This window comes from Triturus cristatus, chromosome 1_1 (genome assembly GCF_964204655.1).
Source record: "Triturus cristatus chromosome 1_1, aTriCri1.1, whole genome shotgun sequence".
NCBI lineage: Eukaryota > Metazoa > Chordata > Amphibia > Caudata > Salamandridae > Triturus > Triturus cristatus.
This window is the reverse complement of record NC_140579.1, coordinates 609,706,202-609,724,404: the sequence shown is the minus strand read 5'-3', so window position 1 is coordinate 609,724,404 and position 18,203 is coordinate 609,706,202.

Sequence of the window (18,203 nt, the reverse complement as noted above, 5' to 3'; positions counted from 1 at the left end):
TTGAAAAGTATTCTCATAACTGTATATCCAGATACATCAATGCGTGCCCCCCCCCCCATAGCTCACAGGATTGATATCAGGTGGGATTCATTGAATATCAGGAAATATATTGTTCCAGAGTTCATTGCCAATTATTGTAAAGGGGGAACCAGAGTCCGCTAACACAACAAACATTTTCCCACCAATTTCAATATCACATTCTGGCATGAATATAGGATCTGCATCAACTACGCCATCACTTCTTACATTAGAAACTACCATTTTAGGCTTAATGGTTGTCTCATCGATACTGTCAACAACATGAATTTTCCCACCTGACTTGCAGACCCTGGCATAATGACCTTTTATGCCACATTTTAAGCAAGTAGAATTTTTAGCATAACAGTTAGGAAAGTTATAAGAATGATTAAAACTACCACAGCGATAACATTTCATTTTTCCTTGTTCCCCATGTGTCTTTCCTCTAGAGGTTTGAACCACTTTACAAACATTATCTGCTGTAGCTTGTTGAGTTTCCGTGATAGAGACTTCATGTATGTTGCTGGGCGTAGGAGTATTGTCAGTTGTTGATTTGTGTTCTTTCATTTCTTTGCCCCATCCTGAAGTATTTTCCATACCTTCAACAATCGACATGGCTTCCTTGAGTGAGGGATTTTTTGACAAGAGTTTTTCCTGAACTCTAGGGCTGTTTGTACATCTGACAAGCTGATCACGAATTAGGGATTCAGTTAGATCGCCAAATTCGCAAGTTCGAGCTAATGGTTTTAAAGATGCCACATAATTTCTGACTTTTTAGTTAGGCTCTTGAATTCTCAAAAAATGTATGTCTTTCAAGTGCAACATTTATGCGTTGGACCAAAATAATTCTCCAACATTTTCCTAGACTTTTCAAAAACATCAGCAGGTTGACCATCACCCTCACCAATGGTTAATTCGTCAATACTGTAATAAATATTTCGACCCTCTATGCCCAAGTTGTGAAGAAGAATAGCTTGTTTCCTGTAAGCTGAAAATCTTTCCCCACCAATTGCCACTAGGGGGCTGATTCCGATCCGTTAAAAAAAATTACCGTCCGACTCGCATCCGTATTTTTTTATGTACGAATCGTACAAGTCCCGTACAAACGGCGAAGTACGATTCGTACGTGAAAAATTCATACGAATGACTTCGGGAAAAGTCTACGAGACGTCCCCGGACATTTTTACATACAAATTGTAAAAGTGAAGTCCGAGCGCGCAAGTACGATCCGTACCGGCTGTCCGAAAACACAAGCGCATGGGAAAGGCTCCGTACGGATCGAACACTGTACCACTCGTATCCAGGTAAACTTGTGCCCGGTATACTAGTCGTACAGCCCCCCTCGCCCCCCACATGTCTGCCTCATACCCCCCCCATGTCCGCACTGTACCCCAGCCCCGTACGTGTATGCACCATACCCCACCACCGTACCCCAGCCCCGTACATGTACGCACCGTACCCCACCACCCTACCCCAGCCCCTAACTTGTACGCACCGTACCCCACCACCGTCCCCCAGCCCCTTACTTGTACACACCGTACCCCGCCACCGTACCCCAGCCACGTACTTGGACGCACCGTACCCCACCACCGTACTCCAGTCCCGTACATGTAGGTACCGTACCCCACCACCCTACCCCAGCCCCTTATTTGAACGCACCGTACCTCAACACCGTCCCCCAGTCCCATACTTGTACGCACCGTACCCCATCCGCGTGCTTGGACACACCGTACCCCAGCACCGTACCCCACCACGTACCCCAGCCCCTTACTTGTACACACCGTACCCCAACACCGTCCCCAGCCCCATACTTGTACGCACCGTACCCCAACACCGTCCCCAGGCCCGTACATGTACGCACCGTACCCCACCCCCTTACTTGTACACACCGTACCCCAACACCGTCCCCAGCCCCATACTTGTACGCACCGTACCCCTGTGGTACTGTAAATTTCAGAACCATGTTGGTAGCATGGTCCTACCCTGCCGATTTTGGTATCAGCGAACCGCAAATGACTAATGCGGTATGTATGAGTGTTTTCGTCATGTTTCACCGATGAATTCACCGTGTATACGATACTACATATCGAACCCTCGGGTTCCATTTTAAAAGGGTAACCATTTTGTGGTTGCCCTCACATAGGCTGCGCATTGAGGCCATGCCTAGGCCTAAAGGACACGCAATCTTTCTGTGACTTCCTTGTGACCAGTGCAAACTGACTCCGCTGCCCGAGGTCAGTCCTGCCCGGCCGGTTCCTTTTTACTGCGGCCGTATGGGATTAGCATCAGGGCTCGACACATCATAAACTCGTTCTTCCCACACGAACCCTGACCAATCTCTTCACACCTGACTCTGTTTCCTACTTTATGGCTTGTTTTACGAGTAGGAGGTGTCCGTTTTATTGGGGTCTGCTGATATCTGATGAGGGTTCTGAGCCTCGCTGGGTAAATAATTATGTGCTGACCGAGCTGAAATGTGGGATTGTCATCATGACTGTGCTCTTTCTTTGAAGCGAAAATATGTGAACGACCTCTTGTAAAGTAGGGGCGGTGTTGCCCAGAGCGTAATATTCTGTATATAAGAAAAGACTGGTTTTTGGTTTGGGGCAGTCTCCTGAGAACATACATCGTGTTGTACTTCTCGGATACCTGTGATTGGTCTGCAGCCAATAAATACGATCTTTGACTTCACCTAGAAGACTCTGTGTTTCTGTGGTCTGAAACAGGAAGAACTCGAAATCTTCGGGTGTGTCCCCTGGCACCGCTGGGTTGGTTCTGAAAAACCCAGTACTTCAGTTGGCGCCCAACGTGGGGCGATTTCAGCGGTACCGGTCCAAGCCAGAGGTTCGTGAGGAGCTTCGTGTGAAAATTCTGGAGGAAGGCCGCCACTTCATCGACCCCTGCATGTCGACGTGGTCCGAAAGTCTTTACTGCGAGGTTCTCCGCGTCCCGACGGCTACAAAGGACTGCTGCCCTGACTATCGCCCTGTTTTGGACCCTTGATGATTTGGTAGAGCGAAACGATTTAACGAGTCTTCTGGTGACGTCATCGATACCTCAGTTAAGTATAAGTGGAGCGTCACCCAGTTCTTAGTTTGGTATCCCTTTGGGATCGCTTTGATTTGGAACTTGCAAGTGCCAAAGCCGAAGGACTCGTGTATTCACGAGACTATCGTATTCGATAATCCTTTGAAGTTTGAAACTAGACTAGTGAGCGACGATGCCTGGTTCTAGTATATTTGGAAATTTGTTTTGTTTGGGTTGTAATAGGGACTCCCGATTAGAGGATTCGTGTTCCGTTCCTCCAATTGGAACTCCAACGTATGAGCTTTATGTGAAACATGGCGTGGGCCCCATTGCGTATAATGAAGTATGGATCCGATACACCAGGAAGGATGGTGTTTTAAAATGGCCCTAAAATGGTAGTTTCGACACAGAAATCCTAGATAACTTAGAAGTTAAATTATTTAAAAAGAAAGCCCGGCCGGCGATGTTTGATTCTTTCCGCCTATGGCGAAAGGAAGCCAAGCAGAAAGAAATCAAATTAGCGAAGAAGAATAAAAGAGAAAAAGGTATGTCGATAATGCAAGCAGCCTTACAGTTTAAAGACAATGAAGAAGAACAGATAAATGAGCAGTTGCGTAGGCAACGTAAATTAGTGATTGATAAATGCTACCCAGTTTTGCCGCCCCTTCAGCAAGATGCGTCAAAAGAAAAGGAGAAAGATCCCCTAATGTCACATTTGCTGAGTTCGCCACCCCCGTATGCGCAGAGTGCTACAGCGCCTCCGCAGCCTTTAAATGTACGGCCTCCAGTTAATTTGCCGCAAGCTTTCCCGCAGCCGCCAGCTCCTCCTCATCCAGCTCCTATGCCCACGGCGCAGCCCTCTCAAGGGCCGCCGGCTTCGCTGCCTATCTCTTCTGCGCTTCCTGCGACTTTTCCTAGTACATCAGCTGCCTCCCTCGGCGCTCTTCTTCCCTCTGTCTTTCCCCCTGTTCTTGCCTCAACTTCTCCTTCTACACGGCAACGAATAGCTAGTGCGGTCACTAGTTTTATATCGCCTCTCTTCGGGTCATCTAGTACGACCCCTGGTTCACAACGTACGCAGTTGCGTAGTCAGCTGCCAGGTTCTGAAGAGAAAGAAGTATTAGACCGCATGGCATATAAATGGATTGTTTTTCCTTCAAGATATGATGTAGAGTCTGTTGTAAATGTTTGTCATCAATGGGAAGCACCAAAACAGAGATACGTTTTCGAGAAAATGTGTGAATTCCTCTGTGAGGAATTGGAAGATCATGGTTTGGACTTAAGCCCGCAGGAATTGTGACATGTATGGTTTGAATTCGGAAAAGGTATGATTGTGGGTCCCGACGTTGAGAAAGCAGTTGCGACATTATTGTCTTTTAGGATCGAGGGTCCTTCTCAGTCACTGTTTGAACATGACTCCTCTGATAGGAAGGTTAAACAATACCCTATGAGAGAAGTCCCTCCGGTATGGAAGGACGCGGTTGTGGCTGATGCCGCTAACGGTATTGCTGCTATGCCAGCTCATTTCCAGCGTGTTTGGGTACATGTTCCTTGGAAGCGATCAGAAGTTTTAGCCCTTAAACAGACATTGCCTGACCCCCGTAAAAACCCCGCAGGATATTATAAGGAGTTATCACAGACTGCAGAATCGTGTGTCATGAACCTAGCTGACATAGATATGTTGTTCAGGAATATCGTTCCGCAGCCTTTATGGGGGTTGATTCGTAATACAGATCATGCTGCAGAACTAGGAGGCACATGGGCTAATATCACTGCTACAGACACTAGACAAGTTGGTGGTGCAATACCTGAGCCCTTAGGAGCAGAACTCCCTGGTAGAATTATTACCTACATGAAGACTTTAATGCCGGCGATGCGTGTGAATTGGGATAAATTATCCGCATGCAAACAAAAGAAAGACGAAACAGTGTCTGATTTCTTCACCAGGTTTGAAGAAACATTTATCGACCACAGTGGTCAAGACATGAGTACGGAAGGTGGTCAACGGTTATTTGTTGATAAATTTGTGCATAATTTGCTTCCCGAGTTGTGTAAGAAATTAAAAGATTCAGAGAGTTCTTGGGCTGTTTCCTCATCAGCGCAAATACTGGCTACTGCACAGTATTACGAAAATAGGGATAAAGATGAGAAGGATAGAGCAGACAAGAAAACAAAAGAATTAAAGACGAAGGTTCTTTTACAGCAGGCTTACCCGCCACGTGGAGATCAGAATAACTATAAGCAAGGTCAGAGTAACTATCAACAACCCCAACAGTTCCAGAGTAACTCGCAAAGGTTCGGGTATTTCCAACCGCGTGTTCCTGTGGGTCCCAATCAGTGTTCGTATTGCAAACAAGAAGGTCATTTTAAGTATAGTTGTCCTATATTGTTGCAGCGCACGAATAATGCTTATGGCGCGAGAGGTAGAGGTGGTCAGCAAGCTCCTAGAGGTAGAGGGCGTGGGAACGTTCCCCAGAACGCGCGTCCTCTTCCGCCTCAAAATACGATGAACAGTTTTGATCAGCAGGCCAATGTAACTGGTGGGACAGCTCAGTACTATAATAACGACTATTATGCAGAAGATGGAAATGCGGAAGGTGATGATTACTAGGACAGCCATAGACAGAGAGAGGGAGTTGTTTCAGTGCCAGTGGACCAGAGTGGACCGTATGTCAAGGTGACTACAGCGGGTGTATCAGAGCCTTTTCTGTTGGATACTGGTGCTGCAAAGAGTTCAATTATGCACTCAAAACTCTCTGGCGCGCCTTTGTCTGGCGAAATGAATGTTTCAGTAGGTTTTTCTGGCGCCCCGGTTAGGAACCCGATCTCTAGTCCTATGCCCCTTTCTGTTGGACCTTGTGAGCTGAAAGCACCCCTCATCCTAACGACAGGATGTGGTGAAAACCTGTTAGGATTGGATTTGTTAAAGAGATTACATGCGACATTATATTGTTCCCCCTCGGGAGTACAACTTACACTGGGTAGGGAAGTGATTTCTACAATGTATTTATCGAAGAATAAACTGCCAGCTGAATTGTCGTCTCTTCCGGATGTCCTTTGGGCTACTGGTCCTAACGATGTGGGTCTCTTGGAAATACCGCCATATGTGGTCACTTTGAAAGCCAATGTTAAATTGCCTCGCATTCCCCAGTACAAGATCTCTAATGAAGGTGAGAAAGCGTTGTTAGCGATCATCTATGACTTGATTGAAAAGGATGTAATTGAAGAGACAAGAGGCAACGTTTGCAATAGTCCGGTTTTGCCTGTTTTAAAACGTACTGACCCTTCTCAGCCACCTGTTTACAGATTTGTGATCGATCTTAGAGAGGTCAATAAGATAGTTGTGCCACAGTTTCCAGTTGTCCCTGATATAACTGCCTTGTTAACTATGATCCCAGCTTCCGCTGCTTGGTTCTCAGTGATTGATTTAAAGAATGCTTTCTTTAGCATTCCGATTGCAGAGGAAAGCAGGGATATTTTTGGTTTTAGTTTAGGAGGTCGCAGCTTCCGCTTTAAATGCGCCCCACAGGGCTACTGTGAAAGTCCATCCATATACAGTCAGGCTTTAAAGGCGCAGCTTGATGCAATTGTCTTACCTAGTGGTGCTACCCTTATTCAGTATGTTGACGATTTACTAATCGCCGCGGATACTGAAGAGATTTGTAAAGAAGCTACATTGTCATTGTTGCGTCATTTGTCTGCCTTTCATCACAAAGTGTCTCTCTCAAAACTGCAATATTGTCGACAAGAAGTGACCTACTTAGGTCATCTCTTGTCGAAGGAGGGAAGGAAACTGACCCCAGAAAGAATTCAGGCCATTGCACAATTGAGCGTGCCAAGAACACAGAGAGAAGTGCGTGCTTTCTTGGGTATTACTTCATACTGTAGGCAATGGATCCCGAGTTTTTCTTTGCTGGCAAAACCTTTGATAGCATTAACATGTAAAGATACACCGAATCCCGTCCCATGGTCTGAAGAGTGTCAGAAAAGTTTTTCGGAATTACGTAAGGCATTATGTTCGGCTCCTGTGTTGGGTACCCCCGACTACAGTAAACCTTTTACATTGTATGTTCACGAGAAAGAAGGTTGTGCGTTGTCAGTGCTGACACAGTCTTTTGGAGACAGACAGCGTCCATGCGCGTATTTTTCGTCAATTTTGGATCCGGTAGCCAAGGCATTGCCAAGTTGTTTGAGAGCCACAGCGGCAGCAGCTGTTTCTATTCGACAGTCTGCTGGGTTAGTAATTATTATTATTATTATTTAGCAATTTGTATAGCGCCTGGTGACCCGAGGGCATCCCCGCGCTGTTAACATTGAGTCCTACTGAGGGGGAGAGAGGTGGAGGGTTTATTTAGGGAACAAAAGGGTTTTAAGTTTTTTCCTGAATGTCAGGTGGTTGGGCTCCAGTCTGAGGGAGCGTGGGAGAGAGTTCCAACCAGTGGACGCTTTGACAGAGAAACGTCGGCCTCCAGTGCGTGTTCTCTTGAATTTAGGGATGTTGGCCAGGTGCTCGTTCTCCGACCGTAGGGCCCTTGGTGCAATGTAGGGGGTGACCAGACCACTAAGGATCGCAGGTCCCGATCCGTTGATTAGTTTATGGGCCGTGCACATGGCCTTAAACTCCACCCTTTGGCGGACTGGCAGCCAGTGCAGCGCCTTAATGGCGGGTTTGGCGGATACTCTAGGAGGTACGCTCATGATTAGGCGGGCTGCAGCGTTCTGGGTTCTTTGCAGTCTCGCTAAGGTGGCTTCCGGCGCACCTAGGTAGACCAAGTTGCTGTAGTCTAGCCGTGACAATATGAGGCCCTGTACTAGTAGTTTCCTGGACACGGGCGGTAGGAGGGGGAGAATTTTGCGAATAGTTCGCAGAAGCCCAAGACAGGTACCGGCGGTTTTAGCCGCTTGGGTCTTCATTGAGAGGGCGGGTTCTAGCCAGACTCCGAGGGTCTTGATTTCGTGTTTCGGGGTGGGGATTTCCCCGAACACGTCTGGCCAAATTGCCGGGGGGATGGTCGCCCATTGTTTGCCCATGAGCATCACCTCGGTTTTGGAACCGTTGAGTTTCAATGACGATTCACACATCCACCCGTGAATTTCGGTGAGACAGTTTGGTAATTTGTCTGGGTGGTCGTCAAGTTGGGAGAGGGAGACGACCAATTGTGTGTCGTCAGCGTAGCTCACGATTTTTATCCCGAATGGTGTTACCACATCTTCCAAGGGGGCCATGTACACATTAAAAAGTGTGGGGCTCAGGGAGGAGCCCTGAGGAACCCCGCTGGTGAGTGGGAGTGTGGACGAGTGGAATTCGCCGTCCCAAACCTGGAACGTGCGTCCAGTGAGAAAGGACTCTATCCATCTGAGTGCCATCCCGGTGAGCCCTGCTGTCGCCAATCGATGAAGAAGGACACGGTGATTGACCGTGTCGAAGGCGGCACTCAGATCCAGGAGGATCACTGCCACTGATCCCCCTGAGTCTAGAATACGCCTTGCTTCCTCGATGACGGCAAGCAGGGCGGTGTCTGTGCCGTGTCCCGGACGGAACCCGGTTTGGGATTGCCGTAGGATGTTATTAGTCTCGAGAAATCGGGAAAGTTGACTATTCACCAGTTTCTCGGTGATCTTGCTAATCCCCGGGAGGAGTGATATGGGCCGGTAGTTTGCCATATCAGTTGGGTCGAGCTGAGGTTTTTTAAGGAGTGCCTTCACCACTGCACTTTTCCAGCTGTGGGGGACTGATCCCTGAGCAAGTGAGCAGTTGATAAGCTCCGTGATTGTAGGGGTGATAGCGGGGGCCACGTTTTTGAGGAATCTCAGAGGTGCAGGGTCTAAAGGAGATCCACTTTTTATTTTATTCAGTGTCGTTTCCACCTCGTTGGGTGTTACCGGCTCGAATGTCTCGAGTTGGGGACGTATTCCCGTCTCATCGGGGGGCTGAATAGTGTTTCTGCGGGAAGGGGAGCTGGGGGGAGGGAGGGATGTGAGGATGCGGGCGATTTTGTTGTTGAAGTATGAGGCTAAGTCATTACTTCTATCTACCTGAGGGGTGGTGGGCGAGGAAGAGATGGGAACTTTCAGAAGCTCCTTCACAATGAGAAAGGATTCCCTAGAGGAATTAGAGGCTTCCTTTATCCGGGTGTCATAGTGAGAGGCTTTGGAGAGCTTGATTGCGGTTTTATAGGTTTTGACTGAGGAGTGGTATGCCTCTTTGCTGGCGTTGTGCCAGTCTTTTCTCCAAAGCCGTTCAGCTCTTTTACAGTTTTTGCGGAGCTGGCGAAGTTCTGGGGTGTACCACGGAGCAGAGCCGATGTTGTTGGTCTTATCTTCGCGCATTCTGAGTGGGAGCACAGAGTCAAGGGAGGTCGTGATCCAATTTCTGAAGTTACTATCGGCGTTGTCCGGGATATCGTCGTGAATCGGGGTGGTAGATATCAGGGTGTTGGCCCATTCTTCAATAGGTAGTTTGGACCAAGTCCTGCCTTTAGTGAAGGAGGGAGGTTTCTGAGGTTTCTTGAGGGGTCCTGGAAGTTGGAATAGGACCAAGAAGTGGTCCGTCCAGGGAAGGGGAATGGAGTCTATTTCTTGCATCGCGGGGGTGCTGGTGAACACTGGGTCCAGCAGGTGGCCTTTGATGTGAGTGGCTCCTGAGTTAATGAGACGGAGGTCCGAGGCCGCTAGTTCAGAGATCAGGTCGACTACTCCAGAATCTGAAGTGTCTTCAAAGTGGATGTTCAAGTCTCCCACTAAGATGAAGTTCGTGACGGAGTGAGCCTGTGTTGCTACCATGTCTAGGAGGGCATTGGGAAAGGAGCCGGGGTGGCCGGGGGGACGGTAGACTAGAATCCCTGAAAGGGAGTTCGTAGGGTCAAGTTTAATTGAGAATTGAAGACTTTCCGAGTCTGGGATTTGTGCGTCGCTGGCGTTGCAGGTGAAGGAGTCACGGTAAATAATAGCGATGCCTCCCCCTCTGCCTAGTGGTCGAGGGAGGGACTGGATGAGGAATCCCTGAGGTGTGGCTAACACTATGTCCGAGTCAGAGTGTGGGGTGAGCCACGTTTCCGTTAGGAAGAGAATATCAATCTCGTAGTCTTCTATAAGGTGGTGGATTGGTGTCGTATGTTTAGGGAGAGAGCGGCAGTTCAGTGAGGCAAGTTTGAGGGTTGCAGGCTTCAGTACTCGTGTCGGGATTTGGAGCTGGGCTGGCTGGCAGTTCGTGCAGCTGACAAAGGGTCCATCCATATCATGGATATATCTGCATGAGGGGGCGGGAGAAGACCTGAGGCTTAAGAGGTCACGGCGGGAATATGTGGTTTTAGCGGAGGCTCTGCAAGCCAGGGGGTCTGGCCCTAGGCCCGGTCGTGCGCGGACGGGCGCAGACGGGCTTGCCTTAGGCGTGCCTTCGGCGCGCAAACGGCGCTCCCGCTGCGCTCGTCCGCTGCGCTGGGGGGGTCGACACATTTGTGCTAGAAGTTAGTGGGCGTGGCCTCGCAGGGGGCGTGGCTTCGCCTTTGGCGTGCTCTCGGTAATGGCGATTCCCCGAGGCTGATGAGCTGGATTAGCGCGTGTCAGCAGCGCATCCAGTAGGTAAGACAGAGCGTTTGTGTGCTTTTAAAGAGCAGTGATACAAGTTATTTAGTGACAATTTTTAAAAAAGCGAGCGAGTTACAAACACCTCCGGCTTCCGCCTCAGAGGCTTTCAGGTGAATGGGGACGATGCGCTAGAAGAGCGTTTATAGGCTTGGTCGGTGGGCGTGGCCTCGCAGGGGGCGTGGCTTCGCCTTTGGCGTGCTCTCGGTAATGGCGATTCCCCGAGGCTGATGAGCTGGATTAGCGCGTGTCAGCAGCGCATCCAGTAGGTAAGACAGAGCGTTTGTGTGCTTTTAAAGAGCAGTGATACAAGTTATTTAGTGACAATTTTTAAAAAAGCGAGCGAGTTACAAACACCTCCGGCTTCCGCCTCAGAGGCTTTCAGGTGAATGGGGACGATGCGCTAGAAGAGCGTTTATAGGCTTGGTCGGTGGGCGTGGCCTCGCAGGGGGCGTGGCTTCGCCTTTGGCGTGCTCTCGGTAATGGCGATTCCCCGAGGCTGATGAGCTGGATTAGCGCGTGTCAGCAGCGCATCCAGTAGGTAAGACAGAGCGTTTGTGTGCTTTTAAAGAGCAGTGATACAAGTTATTTAGTGACAATTTTTAAAAAAGCGAGCGAGTTACAAACACCTCCGGCTTCCGCCTCAGAGGCTTTCAGGTGAATGGGGACGATGCGCTAGAAGAGCGTTTATAGGCTTGGTCGGTGGGCGTGGCCTCGCAGGGGGCGTGGCTTCGCCTTTGGCGTGCTCTCGGTAATGGCGATTCCCCGAGGCTGATGAGCTGGATTAGCGCGTGTCAGCAGCGCATCCAGTAGGTAAGACAGAGCGTTTGTGTGCTTTTAAAGAGCAGTGATACAAGTTATTTAGTGACAATTTTTAAAAAAGCGAGCGAGTTACAAACACCTCCGGCTTCCGCCTCAGAGGCTTTCAGGTGAGTAATGAACAACACGTTGATCGTGATGGTTCCACACGCAGTGGACACGTTATTAAACAGGACCAAGACACAGCACTTAACTAGTGCTCGATTGTCAGGTTATGAGTTGACACTGCTAGCGAGTCATGTGCACATAAAGAGGTGCAACACGTTGAATCCAGCTACTTTATTACCGATTTCAGCAGACACAGATGAGATTGAACAGCATGATTGTCTGTTCAGAACAGAAGAAGAAACAAAAGGGAGAGTGGATCTTAAAGATACTCCCCTGGTTGAGTGTGATGGTACCTTATGGGTGGATGGCTCGTGCTTCAAGCTTCCGAATGATGATACGACTGCTGCATATGCTGTTACGACTTTGCACACGATTGTTGAAACTGCACGTATACCACATAATTCGGCTCAAGCAGCAGAATTAATAGCACTTACAAGAGCATGCGTGTTGTCGAAAGGAATGAAAGTGAACATATATACTGACAGTCAGTATGCCTTTGGCGTGGCCCATAGTTTTGGGCGCTTGTGGAAAGAACGTGGGTTCCTGACTTCGCATGTAACTAAGATTCAGAATGGTCAGTTGGTGAATGATCTCCTTGAGTCGTTGACCTTGCCATTACAAGTTGCGATTGTGAAATGCAGTGCACACAAGAAGGTTATTGACGATGTTGGTCGTGGTAATGCATTTGCTGACGAAATCGCGAAAGAAACAGCAAAAGATGTGACGAATCGAATGTATGTTGCAGGCCCTGCAAGATGGGTTGGTGATGTTGGAATGTGTGAAGACACGATAGAGAGTGTGAAGTCCCTTCAAGCTGAAGCCACAGAGAAAGAATTGAGTATGTGGAAAGAAAGTAAGGGTAAATTGGATGAAAATGGTTGTTGGGTTGATTTGTCAGAGCACCGGCGATGGTTGTTACCTGATGCATATGTGCTTCCAGTGGTCACGATGGCACATGGAATGGCGCATATCAGTGTGAAAGGGATTTGTAAGTTGTTAGCTCCAGTATGGCAGAATGCTGGGATTCCCAAGTATGCAGAGAATGTGGTCAAAAATTGCATGGTATGCTTGAAATACAATCCTGGTAGGGGAACCCCAACTCCAGCTGGTCATTTTGCGCCTCCAACGTATCCGTTTGAGGTTTTGCAGCTGGATTTCATCCACATGGAAAGGTGCAACAATTTGAAATATGTACTTGTTGTTGTCTGCGCTTTTTCAAGGTGGATAGAAGCCTATCCCCTAAAAGACAATACTGCCTTATCCACAGCTAAAGCCCTTGTCAAGGAATTTTTCCCTAGGTTTGGAATGCCAAGAATGGTATGGAGTGATAATGGGAGTGAATTTGTGGGACGAGTGATGAAGAATGTATGTGAGGGACTAGGTATAAAGCAGAAAATCCACACTGCAAATCACCCCCAATCAGCTGGACTGGTAGAATGTTACAATGGCACATTGAAGCTCAAATTAGCCAAGATCCAAGCGAGTTCTGGTCTTAAATGGCCTGACGCTCTGCCCTTAGCACTCCTATCAACGAGAATGACTGTGCATTCACGAGTGGGACTTAGTCCGTACAAGATCGTGTTTGGCCGCCCGGCCAATATATGGGGAGTGCCAAGGCCTACAAAATTCAGCGAGATTGAACATCCAGTACTGCTTGATTACCTGTATGAATTGACGGCTAAATTGCGTGTTTTACACCAACAGGTGCATGATACTCTGCCTCAGGTCTCTGAAGCTCCAGGACATCCTATCAATCCTGGATCATGGGTGCTGGTCAAAAACTTCAAAAGGACAAAGAATGATGAGCCCCGTTGGACCGGCCCCCATCTCGTCCTTCTTTCCACGAGATCGGCTGTTCGAGTAAAAGGGAAAAAGAACTGGATACACGGCATTCACTGCAAGAGGGTCCCTTTGCCCTACGACCAGTGGGTCCAGAAAGGGATCGCTGACTCAGAGACTGAGACTGTGCCTCGTTTTCTGCCCTTTAGCGATGCACGAGTTAAAGGAACGCTTTCTCAGAAGGAAAGCGATGACATTTTGCAAGAAGCTGTGCCACCGTCAATTCGATTGGACACTACAGAGCCTGAACTCTTGTTTCTAGACCAAACAGTACCTACAAGAAGTCGCTACAATTTGAGGCCGAGAACTATGGACAAATAAAAATTCTTTTTCTTTTATATTTTTTTGAGAAGTGCAGCTCTCTCTTCCATCTGAGAAACTTTCTTATTTTTGCTTTTTCGAACCGCCATCCGGGTTCAGCTGTAGGGTCGCGGTGCCAAGACTTTGGGGGTACAAGCCGGAGGCGTTAGGTCAACGGTCTGGTTGGTCTAGGGCGTTCCCTGGACTGACAGGTGTACTCCTTAGCAGAAGATACTCATCCGCCGCGAACAGTACGATTAGAGGATGGAGTTTTTCGAGATGAAGAGACCCGCTGAGGAAATACATTTTAAGAGCAGAATATGTAAAGTAATGAATAGCAAACGTTTTGTAATATTATGTCTGTTTGTCCTATTTAGCATGATGATGTTTTCTGTAGGTTATGTATTATTGTCTTTTCAAGTGCCGTTTGCACCCACTATACAGCCCATACCTCCTCCTACTGTTTCCTCACACTCTTTCCACCCTCTGCCTGAACACGAACAAGCTAGACGTTCTGAGTTCGTAAACAATTCGTTTATTCAACTTCTGCACCAGCACCAACTAGTTATGAATACGACAAATTGCTGGGTGTGTGGTTTGATGCCGCATACCATTAATGAGGGCATCCCATATCTAGTGCTGCCGTTTAGCTATAATGGGTCATCATGGGCATTCCGGACTATGTTTCTTTTTGCACTTGAAACCTACTCCCCGCGACCACCGCGTTCCATTAGACCTAGCACGAACAATAAAGCCTTGATGAGAGGAGTTGCTGATATGAGTAGAGATATCGATGCATATTCATCTATCCCCAAGGATGAGTTGCGAGCTTATGTGGGTTGGAACGCGACGGGGTATAGCATTAGTCTGGGCGAGAAACAGCATAAAAGTTCATCTCCGATTTGGGTCGTACCCCACATAGGTCGGTTCTGTTTACAAGGTAATGGTCAGAATCCAAGAGCTCAATTAGGGAAGAGTGACTGTGCTGAAACGTACATTTTCCCATCACAGTTTTCCCCTGCGTTTTTGGCTGCCAAGGGTACATACTTTGTTTGTAATGATCGAGCATATACATGGTTGCCCCCTGATTTCTCGGGCACGTGTTCTGTTGCAAATTTGCTACCGCCGACATTTACTGCCGCCTCTGATTATCACAAGACCAGAGTTGTGAGAGGCGTTGTTAGTAAGGAGGATACTGCCGGTCAGGAAGCAGGAGACTTTTTCCTGGGTTTTCTGCCGTTTTGGGGACCAATGGTCAATAGTAGGAACCTGAGACAACTGACTCGTGTAGTTGAAACCACTGTTAATGTAACGGCTGGTGCCCTTGGTAACTTGACAGCTGAGCTCCAAGCGGATCGCCTCATGATGTTGCAGAACCGTATGGTTCTAGATGTCATACTTGCAGACCGTGGTGGGGTATGTAAGGTTATCCAATCAAGCTGCTGTATTTTCATACCAGATACCGCTCCAACAGTCTATCAGGCCATTTCCAAACTGCATAAGATTTCCGAATCCATTCACGTGGATAAAGGAGATTGGTCGATGATGGAGTGGTTCTGGGGAGTGATATCAGCTTGGGGATGGAAGATTCTAATAGTCACTGGGACGATCTTAGCCATTCTTTTCCTGTTCTGTCTATGTGTACAGTGTGCTCCTGTAATGTGTAGCCTCTGTGTTACATCATGTGTAAGGAGACCTGTATCAAGGGACGAGCTGAGCAATAGGATGATGCTACAGCAACATCTCCATGGCCTTATGAATATAGACCTGGACTCAGATTAGTATAAGTATAGTTATTGCCTATGTAAGGGCAAAAGGAGGGTCTGTGGTACTGTAAATTTCAGAACCATGTTGGTAGCATGGTCCTACCCTGCCGATTTTGGTATCAGCGAACCGCAAATGACTAATGCGGTATGTATGAGTGTTTTCGTCATGTTTCACCGATGAATTCACCGTGTATACGATACTACATATTGAACCCTCGGGTTCCATTTTAAAAGGGTAACCATTTTGTGGTTGCCCTCACATAGGCTGAGCATTGAGGCCATGCCTAGGCCTAAAGGACACGCAATCTTTCTGTGACTTCCTTGTGACCTGTGCAAACTGACTCCGCTGCCCGAGGTCAGTCCTGCCCGGCCGGTTCCTTTTTACTGCGGCCGTATGGGATTAGCATCAGGGCTCGACACATCATAAAGTCGTTCTTCCCACACGAACCCTGACCAATCTCTTTCACACCTGACTCTGTTTCCTACTTTATGGCTTGTTTTACGAGTAGGAGGTGTCCGTTTTATTGGGGTCTGCTGATATCTGATGAGGGTTCTGAGCCTCGCTGGGTAAATAATTATGTGCTGACCGAGCTGAAATGTGGGATTGTCATCATGACTGTGCTCTTTCTTTGAAGCGAAAATATGTGAACGACCTCTTGTAAAGTAGGGGCGGTGTTGCCCAGAGCGTAATATTCTGTATATAAGAAAAGACTGGTTTTTGGTTTGGGGCAGTCTCCTGAGAACATACATCGTGTTGTACTTCTCGGATACCTGTGATTGGTCTGCAGCCAATAAATACGATCTTTGACTTCACCTAGAAGACTCTGTGTTTCTGTGGTCTGAAACAGGAAGAACTCGAAATCTTCGGGTGTGTCCCCTGGCACCGCTGGGTTGGTTCTGAAAAACCCAGTACTTCACCCCAACACCGTCCCCAGGCCCGTACATGTACGCACCGTACCCCACCACTGTACCCCAGCCGCGTACTTGGATGCACCGTACCCCACCACGTACCCCACCACCGTAACCCAGCCGCGTACTTGGACGCACCGTACCCCACCACCGTACCCCAGCATCCCGTATGTACGAACCGTTCAACAACATTGCATATGTGAGCACTGTACAACAACATTGCGTATGTACGCACGTTACATACGCTAAAACGACTCGTACAGAACCATGACACTGAAAAACAGCACAAGGAGGGTCAATTCGAATCGCACAACACCACAAAACACATCTACAGTACTAAAAACATCTAAAAGACTGACCTGGCACATCCAAACAGGCAAACAGAGGCCCAAACTCACAACCACCTCTTATAACACACCCACCAAAATGTCAAACCCAGCCACACCCACAAATGGACCAATGAAAAGGGCCAACACTCACAAACCATGAGCCTTTGCAACAGACTCACTGCTTCGATGTTTGAAGCTAGTCTCGAGCAGGGATCGTTCCCTTTGGACCAGCGAGTCGCGACTATCGTCACGATCCATAAAGAAGGGAAACCCGGAACTGATTGCGCCTCCTATAGACCAATCTCGTTGCTGAACGCAGAGCCTAAGATATTGGCCAAGGTGCTTGCGAATAGACTGATCAAAGTAATAGGGGGCCTAGTACACCCTGATCAATCGGGATTTATGCAGCGGCGAAACACCGCCCTTAACCTTCGCAGATTGCATGGGGTCTTGGGCAGGGCGTCCACCTTGCGCGAGGACGCCATTGTGGTCTCCTTAGACGCCGCAATGGCCTTTGACACGCTTGAATGGCCCTATCTCTTCGCAGTACTCACGAAATTAGGATTTGGACCGGGATTTAGTCAATGGGTATGATTGCTCTACACTGCCCCCATGGCTCAAGTAGTTGTAAACAACAGGAAATCCGACCCCTTTTTACTTAGCCGAGTGACCCGTCAGGGATGCCCCCTATCTCCACTTCTGTTTGCCCTGGCCCTCAAGCCCCTCGCGGCATGGATCCGCAGAGATGTAATGATTCGCGGGTTGCGGTGGACGGCTGACTGGGAGGACCGAATATCGCTATATGCAGACGATATACTGTTATACCTCGCATCCCCTAAAACAGTGTTTCCCAAACTGTGGTCCGCGGACCCCCAGGGGTCCGTGATACATTCCTAGGGGGTCCGCAGGAAGCAGTTTTAAAAGCATTGGAAAGTATGTAGTACAATTAGCAGTTTTCAAACAACAATAAAAGTGTCAAGATAACGCCAGTGATTAATGTACCTGCTGGAGGGAGATGAGAGTTTTGTCCAGTGGCAGCTTTGAGTTATCTAATTTTGCACAGAGGGTTAATATGCCTACTGCAAAGAAAGTGTACCATGCATTAAAAAAAAAGTATTTTATGTGCATAGTTCAGTGGCTTACTGCTTTTTGTCAGAGATTCTTTTGTTACTGTGCAGTTTATAAGTGACAATCGTAATCTAGCACAGTGACCTATAAACTGACATCAAAGAGCTGCTTGCAAACTGCAAGGTACAAGTTAGTGACTTATGTTTTTTTCCAGTCTTTCATTTTCCTGATGCTGCTAAAACGGTTTATTTAGGTGGAAATACATTTATATTGTTAAAGTCAACGCTAACCACTGTGTTATGTTCTGAATTCTGAGTTTGTGCTTCTCCAGACTAAGCACTCTTTAAAAATGCCTACAAGTATGAATGACATGGGAATTCTACACCTTGTAGTCCCCTTTGCCTTATGTAACATTTTCTATACACTGATTTACATG